The sequence below is a fragment of the Hoplias malabaricus genome, chromosome 5 (assembly GCF_029633855.1).
Source record: "Hoplias malabaricus isolate fHopMal1 chromosome 5, fHopMal1.hap1, whole genome shotgun sequence".
Lineage (NCBI taxonomy): Eukaryota > Metazoa > Chordata > Actinopteri > Characiformes > Erythrinidae > Hoplias > Hoplias malabaricus.
The window spans coordinates 38,756,244-38,774,331 of NC_089804.1; the positions used below are offsets into that span (position 1 = coordinate 38,756,244).

The 18,088-nt window shown below is 42.7% G+C and overlaps 1 protein-coding gene across 3 annotated transcripts in view; it reads right to left on the minus strand.

The window, feature by feature from the left end:
• The window catches only part of fhit (fragile histidine triad diadenosine triphosphatase), a 284,283-nt gene that overhangs the window by 189,392 nt on the left and 76,803 nt on the right, over positions 1-18,088 (minus strand). The window contains exon 1 of one of the 3 annotated variants that reach the window (XM_066672619.1): positions 12,852-13,232. The exons of the other annotated variants lie outside the window; for them this stretch is intronic. The gene's annotated coding sequence lies outside the window, so the exon portion shown is untranslated. Of the gene's footprint in view, positions 1-12,851; positions 13,233-18,088 lie in introns of those variants that run through there. 3 annotated transcript variants of the gene reach the window in all.

An 18,088-nucleotide genomic window follows, 5' to 3' on the forward strand; every position in this document is an offset into this window, starting at 1 on the left:
CGCAGGGGGGTCACGCGTTTAATCCTTATCTGTAACCTTGAGCGTGCCGCCCGCTGCTCTGCCGTGTAATCGTCCCGATCCAGGAGGCATTTCAGTCTGCGTTTAGCCTCGGATCCAATAATCCGCACACGTACGCAAGATCACACAGCCTTAAATATCCGGACTTCACCTGAGAACGCGAGCGGAACAAACAGCAAATACACAGATGCGGTAAATGTGGTTATTGCTATGCAAAGTCCTCTCTGCCGGATGTGTTTTTATTTCACTGGAGAAAACAACAAATACAGGGCTCAAAAGTGAACCTAATCCTCATTAGGATCCCAGTCAGGCTCCCCTTTCCCCCGTCTCAGAAGAGTAGGAGCTACTGCTGCAGCAAAGAAAGGACCAATTAATAATTAATATATTTAACTGCTTTGCTATACAAGGGTCCAAAAACTTTTGGTCATGTATGAACAGAGTGAGTATTCTGCAGGACTTTAGCTACTTCTTATTATTCAGTAGTTCTAGTTCTTATTCTAGGGGCATGTTGGGCTTTATACCAACACTTGCTATTGAGTATGGTGGCCTTAGTCTAGGACAGACAACATAATTATTGAATTCAGGTTTTTCATTCAATGTCATTACCACAGGTACATTTTTGAAAGAAAGGGTCATTTGAAAAGTATACATTTGACCAAGAAATTGCAACAGGATTGAAAGTCAATTTGTAAAATGTTGTCCTTTTAGATATACCATTACACCAGATACACCAATGTTTAGGAACCACAGGATGTCAGTCACATGGCAGACCATGATAAGTTATAGAGCTGGGTCAAAAAGTGCATAAAAAAGTTGACAACACTCTGCTGACTCAATAACTGCAGAGTTCCAAACCTTCTAATATAGAATTCCCAAACATTTGGGTTGCATTGTCATATCTATCTCAGAATGATTCAAACATCAAACATCATCAGTACTTAAACTCCTAACTGCTGAATGCGGTCAAATCCTCACAGAAATGTGAGCTAGAGATGATACTGCTGATGTCCTCCTTCCCAGAAGTGTACCATGTAAGGTTTCAATGTCAAATGACTTTGCTTCAGAAGAGTTTTGCTCACACCAAGTATCAGGCCCAGACCTTTATCCGAGTTCCTCTTAACTCCACTCATTCCGAGTGCTGTCTTCAGAGTGTTCCAGTAAGTCGTAAGGTAGCCATTGCCATGGTTGCAAAGCTGCTGGGTTGCCATGACCTCTCGAGTCAAAAAGCACACCCCGTCAGGGCTTTCTGTGGACGAGCCCATAAATAAATATCGACCAAAAGTGCAATCCCAGCCCACAGAAGCTCAGAGAAGCACATTAAAAACACAGGCGCACTTTTCCTTCCTAGGCCCCGGAGTAGGTCGAGCGGCAAATGTAAACATATGCTTCAGAGAAAAAGAAACACAGATCAATAGGACTCTTCGTACACACGCAAACAGACTGGTTTTTATTACAGAGTGGGGTTTTAAAGCAGGCAAGGGCACAGGCCTACCATTTGTACAGGCCAACACTGTTAGCAATACACCTCTTTGGTGTGATTTCCAATGTATGGTTACTGTCAAATCAAATACCAAGTGTTGGTGGGAGGAACATTAAGCTCCCCAGGATGTAGCAGTGTAGTTGTGAAACTGTGTTCTCTGAAGAAATATACTCACATACTATACATTTGGGATGAGATCCTTAAGCAATCATGCAATATCAGTATTCAGGAAGAGTGCTGCTGCTTAATACAATCACATCCTTATAGGAAGGTTACACTAGATGTAGTTAAATTTGTGGGGAGGTGTGTGGCAGGCTACGACTTAGGGTTTGCGCCGATGTGGGATCTACAGCATAGGTTCACTCTAACCCTAACACCACCACTATCAGCAACCCATGCATGACCATGACCTTATACCTAAGTGGGACCCTATGTGACATGGGTAGTTGTAGTAGAGTGTGTATGTCAGACTTCAGTAGCAGGAAAACCTGACACTGGCACATTGCTCCAAGTGGGCAAGTGTGTTTATTACACTCTTTAGACGTGATAAAGAAATATTGGAATACACAAACCCTGCCTGGTTGGACAACATTGTTTTTCAAAGAAATTCAGGCTATCACGTCTCATGTATTAGCACCATCGGATCATGCCAGCGGAACTGCCCCCGTTGTTCAATATGCTGTTTATTTTCATACAAAAGCAGCTTCAGGTCCTGCACCATACATTCTTATGCCAAGTGATGTATGGTGTTGGTGATCTTGCAAATATTAAATCTCACACCCACGCAGAACTCGCAAAAAAATAAAAACGGCATGGCAGATGAATAATGAAAACACGAATAAAAGTCAGTTCTATGAGAGGAAGAATTATTACTCTCTTAATATCTGAAGACAATTTATTCCAGTCCCACAGAGAAGAGAACTGCAACTTCAACACAGACTCTAGAGCTAACAGCACCTGCTCATCCGATACTACTTCTAATAGGGGTTTACCCTCCGGTTCAGCGGCAACAACTTGTACTCTTCTAGAATCTAGCTCTGAATTAGATGCTGGAACAATACTAGGACATTAGTGAGGTCAGGTACATATGCTGGATCGTTCGTTCTGAACTACAAGTGCAGTTTCAACTCATCTCAAAGGCATTAGCTGGAGATCCATCCCTCCTGAAAACCCAGTTGCACTATGTATGTATGTATGTATGTATTCATTCATTCATTCTCGTTCTGTAAGCTTTCTCCCAAGCCGCATTGTTCCAAACCCAATACCAAACTCTATAACACATGGCACTGACCATGCACACTTAAAAAAACGTGACACAAAGTGATATTTGAGGGATGCAATAGACACGTGTGAGTGGGAAGAAGCTTTTAAAATCTTAAGGTGCTTTACCCATTTAAAAGTTATTAGCAAATATGGTTCTTTGGGGAATCAAAAGTTGTTCTATGATATCACTCAAAGATATCCATAGTAGCACTTTTATTTTTAAAAGTGTAGTGACCTTAACCTCCAGCTATTCCAGAGCAGCCTATTACATTCCATGCTTTTCTGCAGAGGTTATAGAGGCTATATACAAATCATTGGACATACAGTGTAAAAATCACCCACACGGTTATTCAGAGACTTTCTTTCTACAGAAGGGATATAATACAGACATAAAAATCAATGTCATTCTCCCAGGGACATGCTCATCTCTTTTTTCTAAACTCTTGTACTTGACAGTGTGGTCAATAAAAAGTTCAATCAGGCAATGGTCTTTCACTAGGTGAACATTTAAACAAACGTTAGAGTCACAGGTTTGGGGAGCAGGTAAGGGCAGTTCCTTGCACTATCACAGCAGGAACGTCACAATCCTTTCAACCTGTGGAACCCAGGGAAGTCACGGTAGCTAGGTCCTTATTTGAAGGGACAATCCTTGTATCATTCAGAACTCAGGGAACCCTAGGGAACACAGGAGGTCCTTAGAACAGGGGTCAAAAAGTATTGGGCCTCATGGTGGTGCATGATCAAAAAAATCAATAAACTGAGTGTGACATTCACTTATCGTAAACTCTTCCCAGTCCAAGGTGAAGGATATGGAATTTCTGCGATTAGGCGTCCTGATCTTGGATCAGCTGTTGCTCGCGGACGGTAATGAATGAGATTAGGTGGACAGGGATGGAGGGATGATCCCAGATCAGCGTCTGGTAATCAGCTTGATGCATACAGTGCTGCGCCGGGGAGTATTAGAGTATTAGAGGGTGCTTTTCATCCCATCCTCATCTTAGCCAAGCTATAGGATACAAACATCAGTGGAACGAGAAGCAAATTAAATCCTAGCCACTGCCTCGGCTGCTGCACTGAGCTTGTCTTTGGAGACGGATGCAATCAGACTGGAAGGCAGCATGAGAGAAGGCCTAGGAGGCTGTGATTTTCACAAGGGCACTCCCACCCCCAACCACAACCACCACCCCCAGAACGATGTGGGCAAAATGACAAGCTAATTTCTCATGACGTCTCATGCACGCAAGGCATAGCCCAGACAGCCAAGCTTAATGGAGATTATGTGTTCACTCATTCTCTCATATAGACATGGGTTATAATCTCACTTTTTAAGGGCCTTTAATTTTAGTGAAAACAGTTTTTGATAAAAAAAGAGGAAAGACGTTTAAAACATTAAAATAAGTCTTAATATTGCAACATTTTCCACTTTTACAGTCTCAAAAAACCTAGTCCATATTGTATTTATGTGGAAATGAATTAGCAGAATCAGCCCTCTCTGAAATGACAGGCTTTTGTGAAGAAAGACTAAATTTTTGGCATTAAAATGTACAATAGATGTATATTAAAGGCTTTATTACATTGTAATAAGACCATGTTCATTATAGGTTACATATTAATGCTTTATTAAAGTGAATTCAACATTTACAGAGTCGGTACACTCTCAAAAAGATGGTCATTCAATGTTATGTCATAGTCCCATTAATTCTGGGATACAGTTGAATCATTTTTACAACAAATATTTAGTTGTATATTTTTTAAATTTGAAATGAATTGAAATGGACTCCAGGTTTGATTTTGTTTTTTCGATTTAAAAAGGTTTTATGAAAGTATTATGAAAAGGTGCAAACTGGAATTGCTTCTGGAGAAGAGGATGCCTTCAAGGTACACATCTGAAGACCCCTGTTCTACCCCTGAAGGAATATTTGTACTGACAATGTACCAGTACAGGACTTTTATTTTTTTCTTTGCCCATGTCCCCGACAGTAGAACAAACCAAAACGCTGCAGTGGGGCAGGCTCCAGGCTGGAGCCGGCGGTATTGACCTACAGGAGAATTACAACGTATCATTATTTACCACACCGAGGCCATGTCTCAAGGTCAGTAAACACATTTGATTCCATTTGCCATCAACACATAACCTCTCACGCTAGTGTTACATTTACCTGAGAGCGGATCAAACCCACGGGCGCGTCAGGAGAATTCCAACGTCCTGGCCGTCAGTGGGGCGTATTGACGAGTCCGGTTTATTCAGGCAGCAGGCGGGAGGGACGAGTGTGTGTTTGAGTTGTGATCAGAAATGAAGCTGAGCCCCTGAGTAGGTCCTCATTAAATTTGTTTGTAAGAGGAGCGCGCCAGTAAATAAGATCCCAGAAGTACTGCTACATCAATAAGGCAGCGCTGAAAGATTTCATCATCGTTTCGAAGCCGCCAGACGCTCTCCAATGGCTTGACTGACATTAATGGAGTCGGACGTGCGCGAGAGCGCTTGCGAGGCTGCGCCGGTAACTCGTTGTTATTCTGATAATGAGCGATTAAATACTTATAGACTGGCTGCAAAAGAGACGGAGGCACTTGGCTGGAGAGCCATTTGAAGTCATCAGGATCTGAATGAATGGGAAAATATTTATGGCGTTCATATTTATTTATAAACCCGACAATTATTAGGAGCAGGCTGATGCTCAAAGTGCTGAAGTACTGAAGTCTGGTCTTGGTCTAGAGGATGTAAATGAATGGGCTCGTTCTCGTTTCTCTCTGTGAAGATCAGTCAAGAGCAAAGCCTCTTTTAGGTCTTGCTTTTGCTTTGCTAAAATGCAACTTTTCCATTAGTTGTTGGAACATTTCTGTGAAGATTTGGTGGCATTCAGCCATAAGAACTATAGTATCATCAGACTCCACTCCAAGCACATTCCAAAGATATCCACAACCCTATGTTTAGGGGCTGTATACCCAGCTAGCCAACACTTGGCATTGGGCTTGTTGATTAGACTCATGTACAGCTGCTCCACGGTGTCCCCATGAATATTACACAAAGTTGAATCCAGTATCCGAAGCTATAACTTTTTAGACAACGTATTCTAAACCTGGACTAAACTGATGCTTGTCATAATGGTGCTAAAGAGCGTATTTGCTCAAACAGAACAGAGCTACTTTTCCATCTGCAAAGCAAATGCTACCAGCCGGCTTCTGGGGTTTTTAATTGAAACACTTTTACTTTTTTAAGTCTATCGCCTCTGTTTATCGTGTAGGAGGACTACGTGTGGCTTTCATAGAGAAATCTTATTTAGATTCAATTTTCTGATCAGCCATGGCTAAACACTAAAAGTGTCAGGACGCTCAATGCTTATCAGGAGCTCATCTGGTCCCACAGCCACTGCACAGAGAGAATATCACAAGAACCGGACGTCCATATCAGACATACTGGCCTTGCTTAGAAGCAAGAGGCTAATATTTAAACATATTTAAACAGCAGGGCTTAAAGGTGCAGTCGGTCATTTCCATCGGTGACTCTCCTCGACACTGACATCCAGGGGCCTCAACGTATCTCAGAATCGGTTCTCTGCTTCAAACATGATCCCCCATGTAAGGGACCCACTCTGTGAAGAATAAACCGCCTCATTCTGGGACGACAAAGCAATTGCACCTCGGATACAAGTAATGAATGAATATAAAACCACTGTCAAAACATCATTGTGTGCTGGGAAAAAAAATAATGACTTCTAAAGAAGGTAAAGAAGCTAATGGAGGCTGTTCATCTGACACACGTGATCGGATGAACCTCAGCCTGCCGTCAGACGCTAATCTCAGAAGCTCCACGCATGTCATCCTTATTTTAAACCGCATCTGCCGCTGGGAGGTGAGGGAAATAAATGAACCATAATGGAACCTGTGCATCCGCCACAACTCTATAACTGCTCTATACCTCCTGGATTCTTCAAACTTTCACCAAGTGGAGGATATGATGCTAACAACACGAGCCAGTGGGAAATACACCATGTTTTCATTCACAGAATGTACTGTAGGTACCAGTCAAACCACACAACAGCACAACTCACATTAGATTAAGAATCTGCTTTGTAGTGCTTGAGTGAACTAGTTTATGCTCCCTAGAGCGGGTCCCCCCATCGGAGCAGTCATGTCTATAACATTTTATATAGAGGTATAGTACAGAGTCTTACAGGTAGATGAAGACCACCTGGTTAGTGTCTCCTAGAAGAGTATGAGACCCATGGAGTGGATTGATCCTAGTGGGGCATCAACCCTGATTCCTCATGAATAATGAAGAAAAGCTCCACCCATCTCAGACGCACTAGTAAAGAAGCAGCCACCGTACGTAAAGCTGGTGAGCTCATTTGTCAACGAGGTGAGCAGGACTCTCTCTTCATGGTGTGGCATGTTGCTCCTTATCTTCCACCTTAACTTCTCCAACACCAAAGGCACATCAAGCAAATAAGGCTATGTGGGGTTTGATCTTTTATACATATGTTCTCTTCATGAAGAGAGAGGGAACAAAATAACACACACACAACACAAGTGCACAGGAGAAACACCAACACCATCAATTATTCACATCCATCTCCTCTGATCAGAATGGAGAATGATACAAGAACATGTGCTGAGTGGAAAACCAGACACGTTATTTTACACATAAATTATATGTATATATTTTCATAATAAACTCATATGAAATGTATCACATTTTTCATTTTCTATGCAATAGACAGTGGAAACAAGAAACGAGGCACGGGAGTCAGCGCGGAGATGAGGCTTCATATTAAAACAAGGAAATCACTGAATAAATTCATCAGTCAACAACCAAAAGTGAACAAAACGACATAAATTGAGGAAACACAGCTAAATATATCCTGAAAAAGTAAACAAAACAATGTAAAGAGACAGAATAACAACAGAACAATGAGGGGAAATTAGCGTAAACTAATATGTAAAAGACAAACCAACATGAGACAACAAAATTTACAACAGAGAGTGTCTTGACTAGGGTGACCAGCTCTGAGATGGTGAAAAAGAGGACACGTCTCTGGGGTGGGGTGGGGGGGGGGGCACTACTGACGTTCAGAATTGACCAATTAAATGTTTACAGAGAAGGGTATCGACCAATAACGGTAGCTCTACAGTCAGACCGTCCAATCAGAAGATTTTAGGCTACTTCACCACACCCCCTTCTCACTCAAGTCAACCAATCGGAGTAGGGGAAGGCGGGACTAGTTTGTGAACGAAACTTCTCGAAGTTCTATGTAAGCTCTAGAAAAACAAAATCCCGGACGTTTGTGAAATTCCGCCCGGACATTTTTTTAAGTCTAAAAAAGAGGACATGTCCGGGTAAAAGAGGACGTCTGGTCACCCTAGTCTTGACAAACCAAACACACAATAGACAAAGACACTAATAATGGTAACCAGGAAATAACGATCATTATAAAGAAAGATAACAGAGACAAATTGAATAAATGTGTAAATAAATAAATAAATTGAATAACCACCAAGGCTGGGGGGTGGGGGGTGCTAAAGTACAGACTACCATAAAAGACAAGGCACAACCAAACCAGGAACAAAGAAACCACAAGCAATAACTGAGCAGCACTCTGACAATGGATCTGGAATATAAATCTGGAAACACAAAATACCCGTGAGTAGTCATGAGGACATGGGCATGGCTATATAGATATGAGGAGATGAGCACATGGGGACAGATACTATGCAGGAACATATGGATGAGGGAAAAGCAGAAAACAAATCACTCTTCTATGCATTAGTTAGCTCTAGCAATTAGCTTTCCCATTCCTGACAGAAAAATGTGTTTAATATTTACTTTATCGTTTTGTGTGTCTGGGACAAAGTATGTCTTTATTCAGTTCCCAAATGTTTACATCCCTCACCCTGAGCTGAGTTCTATTTCACAATGACCTCTGAAAGCTGACACAGACTCTTGAGGTCTATTCAGGGCTAAAAGCCACTGGGTTTGCTCTTTAAACTCACAATGCCCAGTGTTAAAGGGGAATAGACCTCCCAGATTTTGTGCAGTGTAGCAGTGGAATGGCTTTCTTTGGAGTTGGTGTGTAGTGGAGTTGGAGTGGAACTACTAATCAACTACTAATCAACCTCTGTAATGCTTTTCAGGCTGAATGTAATCAAATCTTCACAGAAATGTTCCAGTAACTAGTGCAGAGTCTGTTACTGAAGCAAAGGCGCTACCTTCCATTAGCATTGATATCAGGTGAAATCTAGGGGTCTGAAATATTGCACACCACACGTGTTTGCACTCATGTCTGAGGGTTAGGTGACAGCACATGATTTGTGCACTTACTCAGCCTCTGTGTATAAATTACGAGAGCCGTGTTTAACATCAGACAGATCTGTTTGAATTGTGTACAGAACCTCTTCCAACAGAAGCTCTGGTGAAAGGAAATGAGATTAGCTGTACAAGTGCTCGGCAGATAGTCCAGGCCTAAACAAACGAGCACAGGGAGCATTAAGCCATCGGCCAAGTGGTCTATCTTTGGCCCTGGAGGCGTCCTTAAGAGTCCCCGATGGGCCATTGATTCCTATGTCACTTTGACCTTTGGCGTGATTGAGGGCTTCTGAGATATTACATACATTTCTAAGGGACCAGAGCCGAGGAGCCGGCGTCTGGTGAAAAATACAGTTCGGGCGCGAGGGCCATGGGGTTATCTGTCACAGCTAAGGGATACGTGACAACAGCAGCTCTCCGGCTCCTCCATCACGCCAGCGAATTAGTGCAAGGCTGCTGTGAGGGCACTCGTGCATGCGCATGTGCTCCGTTACCGCCGCTAACATATGTCCCCCAACACATGGCCTAATTGATTCCTTGAAACGTGATCCTTCATAAGGGGGCTGGAGGATTGATTAGCATTCCCTACTGCAATCTCGCAGGTCATATTCAGTGAACTCAGGAGGGGTGTAGGGGAAATGGTCGAGATGACACGTGGTAATATTTGTTGCTCTGCAGACTTGGATGAGGGGGCTACTACATGTTCAAAGTTGTGAACAACATTGGTGAACGAAGGTGAAATCACTGATTGTAGGATCTCTGTAGAAAAGCTTGCAAAATCATGGAATGCTCAAAGCCAAGCATCAGCCAGAGGGGCATAAAGCCACACAGCATATGGTGTGGAACAGTGGAACTGCAAAAAGCAATAAATCTTATTTCAATACATTTGGGATGACGTGGGGTGAGGTATATGATCTAGAACTAACCACAGAACATTAGGACATGACTCTAAGCTTGATGATATGGTTTGGTTCTGATTGAATTCAGGTGTCAGGCTGTGCTAGGTGTTAATGTTCTCCTGCAAAACCATTGAGCACACAGACACAGTCAATGGCTACATTCGTGGTAATTTTGTTAACAAAAACTATGATAAAATACATTCATTGACTACCTATATTTTACTACTAAACCCAGACGAGAACTCAAAGAATTACAACAAAATGTTTTGCACTTTTCATTAACAAATAAAAATTTCTGATTTGAAGAAATACAGAATTAAAAGGAAATAAAAACAGGAAAATGCTCCATCTATTGGTTGTTGTCTTTTATAAAAACTGACATTTCAAACATAGAGAGAATGACCAGGAGTCAACTCCAAAAGAATCAAATGTTCAACTTTCGGCCAGTGATTCACAGAGTTGAAATTTCTGGAGTTAACTCAGTCTCCAATGCAAACAGTGGCAATATTCCTTCCATTATTTTGGATATTAACACGTTTTGAATGTAACGTTACTTTTAAACTTTTGTTTCGGAAAGATAGTAATAAATAATACCTGTAAAACAATAAGACCTCTAAAAATTCAAGACTAAAATTAGGCTAATTAAATGACAAAAAAGGAAACAAAATCTAACACACATTTTAGTCTAAGTCAGCTGCTAAAATCAACACTGGTCTAGATCAACAAAGACTGAGACATGGGCAAAATGGATGAGCAGAAAACATTATAGCTTACTTCTATAGTCCTGGCCTGTGGTGTTAGTTTGTGCAGAAGCCTGTACACCTGCCAGCAACACCCAGATGCTCGTAAAGACCCTGGCACATGGATCAGTTGAGTTAAATCAAGGCTGGAACTCAACCCAATCCTCAGACCAGTGCTAACCCACAGAACAGAGTTGCAGACCTCTATTCAGAATAAAAATGTGCTTGTGTTTGGAACATGACATTCTGGATTACAGCAACCTGTCACAAGCTCATTAACAAAATGCAGTAAAATGAGAGGTAAAAAGATGGTTCTAGCGATTACGACCAAGCCTTGACTGGAAAAACAATGACACACAACCCCAGCAGAAGGTCGAGAGCCTTCAGTGTCAACCTCTCGTTCTCTGGCTCTAATACATCACAGCTCTGCTATTAGACCTGCCTTGCTTTCATTTACTTTATGCCAGTCTGAGCACAGCCCTGTATTAATCAGCCAGGACCCCACCCACACCCCAGGAAAAAAAATGGTTGTAATATTTCAGCCTTAAACTCCTCGTGAGCAGCATGCGACCGGCTTTCTGCCTTCCGCCGCGGCCAAAACACGATGCAGAGTGATTAACAGCCCTCCAATTTGGAACCGGACGCATCTTTCATGCACACACTCTGAAAGTGTTTTGAATTCCAGGAGGAACCGGGCTGGGATTAGAATTGCACACTATGGAGAGCAAAAGTATGACGTTACACTTCAAGCTTTTTACACACGGCCCAAAAACTGGCCGTCTCAGCACACACACACGGCTGGAACTCCACGGTTCTGTAGCAGGCAAAAGCTTCAACTCCCTGATCGCATGACGTGATTAGACTTTTGTTCTATTATCTCCGTATGCACTTTCATCTTTGGATCTTTCATCTCTGGATAACCAAACTCTTCCTTTAGATCTGATCTGTGAAGGTTACTCAAGAATGGGGGTCTGAAAGAATGTGGATCAAGCATGAATCCGGACCAAGTATCATCAGCACAAGTGTCATCAACATCTCAGTAGTGAAGAGACTTGTAGTTAATGCTCTGTGTTTTGAACAGTGGCATTAAATGAGAAATCTATTGTGTTTAATGCAACATTTCACCTGACTCTGCCTAATCAAGGACTCAAGACTGCTGAGCCTGAAAATGTAAATGTGAAATATACCCTCAGGTCATTCATAATCTGTGAAAATGAAAAGTAGAATTTATTGCTCACTGTATTCTTGATCAACACATAGGTAGTATCACTAGGACAGCTTTTTTACATCTTCGCAATATTGCTAAGATTAGAAATGCCTTATCCCTCCAGGACGCAGAAACATTAGTACATGCCTTTATTACTTCAAGGCTTGACTACTGTAACGCACTACTGTCAGGATGCACCAGCAGCAATTTAAGAAAACTTCAACTAGTTCAAAATGCTGCAGCTAGGGTCCTCACTAAAACTAGAAAATTTAAACATATCAGCCCAGTTTTATCATCACTTCATTGGCTGCCTGTTAAATTCCGCATTGACTACAAAATTTTGTTATTAACATATAAAGCTCTACATGGGCTTGCTCCTGAATATCTTCAAGATACAATTTCCTATTATGAGCCTCCACGTTCACTCAGATCACAGAATACTGGATTTTTAAATGTTCCCAGAATTCAGAAGGCCTCAGCTGGGGGAAGAGCCTTTTCTTATAAAGCCCCCCAACTCTGGAATGATCTTCCAAAAAATGTTCGGGACTCAGACACAGTCGCAATCTTCAAATGTAGGCTAAAAACTCATTTGTTTAGTTTATCATTTGGTAGCTAATGCTCCCCCATAGATAAAGGCGGCAGATCCGGGGGGTCCATGGACACAGGGAATTATAGTATACTGAGACGCTGGTGCTGTCGTCCCGCCGCTTCTCGCGATCACTCAGGTTTGTTGACGGTGGAGCGGAGGGATGCCAGTGTTTCAGGATGCTCCCGTGTCTGTGTGTCCTCCTGGTTCTCTCCTTTTAGTTAATGCTGTCATAGTCAGATCTGCCGGAGTCATTAGCCACACTCTGGAAATTTTCATATTTTCTACTTTACAAACACAAAACAGTTCAAAACTAATTCCATCCCTTTACATCTTTCCGAGTAAACGACTGCCCACCTGTCTGTCTGGACACTGATGGATGACTGTCGAGATCCTCCTCCACTCTTCAGACCAGCTGCCCACGCTCCAGCAACCACCAAGTGCCTTGAAGCTGTCCCTACACTGAAGTTCTCATGGACTACTAACTATCATCACCAGTAGATTGACCAGAGGAGGATGGGTCACCCCTTGTGAGCCTTGGTTCCTCCCAAGGTTTCTTCCTCAGCTGGGGGAGTTTTTCCTTGCCACTGTCGCCCCTGGCTTGCTCACTTGAGGGTTTTACATTTGTCTTTACATTTCATGTCAAATCTTGTCTTACTGGAATTCTGTGAAGCTGCTTTGTGACAACATCAGTTGTGAAAAGCGCTATATAAATAAATTTGATTTGATTTGATTTGATATTCTAGGTGTCGCAATCACACAGCTCCAGGGACCTGGAGATTGTGGGTTCGATTCCTGCTCTGGGTGACTGTCTGTGAGGAGTGTGCTGTGTTCTTCCTGTGTCCGCGTGGGTTTCCTCCAGGTGACTGTCTGTGAGGAGTGTGGTGTGTTCTCCCTGTGTCTGCGTGGGTTTCCTCCGGGTGACTGTCTGTGAGAAGTGTGGTTTGTTCTCCCTGTGTCTGTGTGGGTTTCCTCCGGGTGACTGTCTGTGAGGAGTGTGGTGTGTTCTCCCTGTGTCCGCGTGGGTTTCCTCCGGGTGACTGTGAGGAGTGTGGTGTGTTCTCCCTGTGTCTGTGTGGGTTTCCTCCGGGTGACTGTCTGTGAGGAGTGTGGTGTGTTCTCCCTGTGTCTGCGTGGGTTTCCTCCGGGTGCTCCGGTTTCCTCCCACAGTCCAAAAACACACGTTCGTAGGTGGATTGGCGACTCAAAAGTGTCCGTAGGTGTGAGTGTGTGAGTGAATGTGTGTGTGTGTGTGTGTTGCCCTGTGAAGGACTGGCACCCCCTCCAGGGTGTATTCCCACCTTGCGCCCAATGATTCCAGGTAGGCTCTGGACCCACTGCGACCCTGAAATGGATAAGGGTTACAGATAATGAATGAATGAACGAATGTATTCTTTGAGTTGTATAAAGGAAAATGTGCTGCAAGAGCATGTGCATCAATTTGTTCTGTTCTTGGGGATAAAATTGTATCAAAAAAGTTTGGTTTAGGCAGTTTGATCATGGACATAATTTTCTTAATGAAATCAAAATGGTCATTTTTAATACTACGTGACCATCTGGGTTTCCTCCGGGTGCTCTGGTTTCCTCCTACTGTCTAAAAACACATTGGTAGGTGGATTGGTGACTCAAAAGTGTCCATAGGTGTGAGGGTGTGTTGCCCTGTGAAGGACTGGCGCCCCCTCCAGGGCCTTTTCTATGCCAGTCTGGTTAAAAACATTATAACTGGTGGGAATACTGAAAATGCTGATAATATTTCCATAATTATGTTCTTCACCTTTACTTATTTTACCTATTGGCTAGAATGTTCGGTGGTCTCTGACTTTTGCACAGTAATGGGTTCCCTATTCCTGACTTTACAGGAAATATTTTTTAAGCAATCAAAGCTAAAGCTCCAGGCTAAGACTGGCCTCATTTCTGCCTTATCTATTTCTGGTCACAGAAAAAAAGCCCCGTTCATTTAAATCGGTCATAACTTATCGATATATGTGTACACCCCCAAAGATAGCCTCCCTCCTCCGGCAGGCTTTAATAAGAGCTATCAGTGGGTGAGGTAGGCCGAGGGTGCGACTGCTTAAGCCTTAGAAAGCGGGATCATAAATCTTCTCAGAACTCGCTGGGTGATGGTTACATTGTGAAATCAGTTCAAACAGAAGAGAACAATGGGTCGATCTTGTGTGTGGATATTTCCGGGGTCTGAGAATCACAAAATGGGAGATAAGAGCGAGGCGAGGGCCAGGTGAGGAGCTTAAAAGAAAAAAGAAAAAAAAGTGTGAGAAATTAAATGGCGCGATTTGGGCTTCGATTAAAACTTAAGCATAAAGCTTTGTGGGCTGTGAAAAAGAGCGTTTGTATTAAAGAGATTAGACGGAGCCGCTCGTCCCTTTCAGAGACCAAGTTTAATCAAGTCAAGCTCATTGTCCCTCACCTACATAAAAACGCCCACGTGAAAGACTGCTTTTGACTAGTTATGCAGGTCTTGACAACTTCAGATCACACTTTAGATGGTTGCTTTGACTTGTCTCGATGCTATATAACCAATTTTAAAAAGCTCAGTAGAGGACAACATGATGAAGTCTGACCCCCTTTTCCAGACACGGACAGGTCACTGCTGTCTTACAATGATAACGTCCTATGTGCGACTTATGAAATGCACCGTCCAAACATCTACATATCGACGTATGGTGATATTTTTTAATATTACGGTTTGTTTTTGTGAATGAACAAGATAGATTTGTTCAAGGGTTGTCAACATGTTCTAGACACATTGGCTTTTCTCAATTTCTTTGCATTTCTTCTGCTATTTTTCACCAAAACTAAGATCTCAAGGTTTACTGGTGTATACAAAAATGTACCAAGATGTCACGTTCACGGGGCGGACTGACAGAGGCGGACGTACTCGCTAAAACACAGAACTTTATTAACAAAATATAACAAAACAAAGAGACTTTTACAGAAAGACAACAAACAGGGAGCCAAGCAGGATAAACTGGACACGGGGAGCTAAACAGGGCAAAGGGGACAGACAGACTAAAGAGATAACCAGTCTACAAAACAAAACAATGACAGAGGAAATGAAATGACAACATGAAACGACGACATGGAAAACAATGACTTGATAACAGGGACTGAAACAGTACAAATGACCAACAAGAGGAAGTGATACAAGGGGACTTAAATACTTAACACAGACGAGACGCACCTGAGACAGATAACGAGGGGGAGTAGGAAAGGCGGGACATAGGCGGAGACATGGACAACAACAAACAGAGCCATGTGCTGAGACAGCACATGGCAGGGAAGACAGACATGACAGGACGAGGGCGTGACACAATACAATGCCACAGATAACAGTTACAAGGTGATTAAAGTGCCACATTTAAGAATGTATTTTTTGGGGGGTCAAAAGCAATACTGAAAAAAACAACTATAGAAAAAGCCTAGTGGGTAGTTCATAATATTAATCAACACCTGTATCTATTTCTGTGATCTATGTTGTGGACGTTATTGATTAAATAGCGATTCAACTTACTTCAAGCTATTTATTATTGGTACAACAGTTTAAAAACTCTAGAAATATGTATTATCATGTTACATTTGTACAAATAAATTGATATTGTGGTGTAAAATGTGCAGAAGTAGGTCGTATTTAAGTTTTTTTTTTTATGATTTGTTTTTAAAGTTATTTTCCACTCAATTTAATTTCACTATAGGAGGTCCAAACGTCCTTAAGGAACACACACACACACACACACAAACACACACACGTACCTATATTCACCTATAGGTGTTATTAATAAAATGAAAGGTGAGTGTATACAGATGTAGACAGAGAGAGTCAGAGAAAGTAAAATCTTACAGTTCATAATGTAATCAGCAGGAATGTTGGCCCATGCTGAGTATTTCACAATCCATTGCTAAATTGAGGGCTTTCAGTCCAGGTGTTGGGGCTCTGGCTCTTTTGACTAATCCTCTGAACTCATTAAACAAGGCGGTTTAATGGGGAGAAACAGAGTGAATGACACTTTCCTGATGAGGAGCGGTCCTTTTCCCACTTGGAGGCAAGCAGTGGCATCAGTTAATTGTGCTCGGGGCAAGCTTTATCAGAAAGATTTCGGCTGCATAAGCCGTGAGGACGAAGTGTTAATCGAGGAAACTGGTCTGGTGCAGAAGTAAAGGACTTGGGGGGGAAAAAGGCACCAGACGGGATTAAATCACTTTCAGTGTAGTTACTGTTTAATGAATTAATAATGAATTAGTAATAACTCCTTAATGCAAAGGTTTGGGTACTCCTGGCCATCTATCCTACTTTATTAGGGAAAAGATCTGGCAGAACTGGATGTTTCAGAAGCAAGAGTGGGTGAAAATTCCATAAACCAGAATAGACAGGTTATTCAGGTTGGATTCATTCATTCATTCATTCATTATCTGTAAGCGCTTATCCAGTTCAAGGTCGCGGTGGGTCCATAGCCTACCTGGAATCACTGGGCGCAAGGCCGGAATACACCCTGGAGGAGGCAATTCACAGGGCAACACACACACACTCACACCTATGGACACTTTTGAGTCGCCAATCCACCTACCAACGTGTGCTTTTGGACCGTGAGAGGAAACCAGGGCACCCAGAGGAAACCCACGCAGACACAGGGAGAACACACCACACTCCTCACAGACAGTCACCCGGAGGAAACCCACGCAGACACAGGGAGAACACACCACACTCCTCACAAACAGTCACCCGGAGGAAACCCACGCAGACACAGGGAGAACACACCACACTCCTCACAGACAGTCACCCGGAGGAAACCCACGCAGACACAGGGAGAACACACCACACTCCTCACAGACAGTCAACCGGAGGAAACCCACGCAGACACAGGGAGAACACACCACACTCCTCACAGACAGTCAACCGGAGGAAACCCACCATACTGCCGATTTTTGTTTTTGTCTGCAGGGTTTTTTTTTTACTTCATAAAAAGGTAATCCTATATATACATACACACACCGGGTTCTGGCTCATAATATGCCCCCTTTATAGACCACACTTGGATATACTTTCAGAAAACTAAGCTGAGGATGGATCTTCACCAAGTCATGGCCATATTTTTCTGCACAGTGATTTTATAGTCATTGGGCAGGTTGTTGGCATTTATCCTCACGTGGGATACGATGCTGTCGGAGATGGAATTACAGAGATGGTCTGAAAATAGTCCGTGTGGGCACTGGATGGTGTTGTCTGTCAAGCTCGCTTTCTGAGAAAGTAGCCTCACGCCAGGGCACTGGACCGAGTCATTGTCCATCACTGGAGGTTTCATAGAGTCAGCACAAGAAGCATGAAGTGTATAAATACAAAAATAAAATAATAATAATAAAATAAAACACTGTGTCCAAACTGTCAGCTGTGGCCATGAAGCGCCTCCCAAAAGGCCCGGGTGACGGAAGAGAAGACAGGAGGAGACAGTAGAGTGCTCCAACAACAGCCTGCTGCTGAGATTAATAATGTAAGACATGATGCATTCATTGCAATACCTTACAATGAGCTTACACTATAATCCAGCCCCTGCCGAGAGCTCAGGCTCTGCCCACTTTAAAGG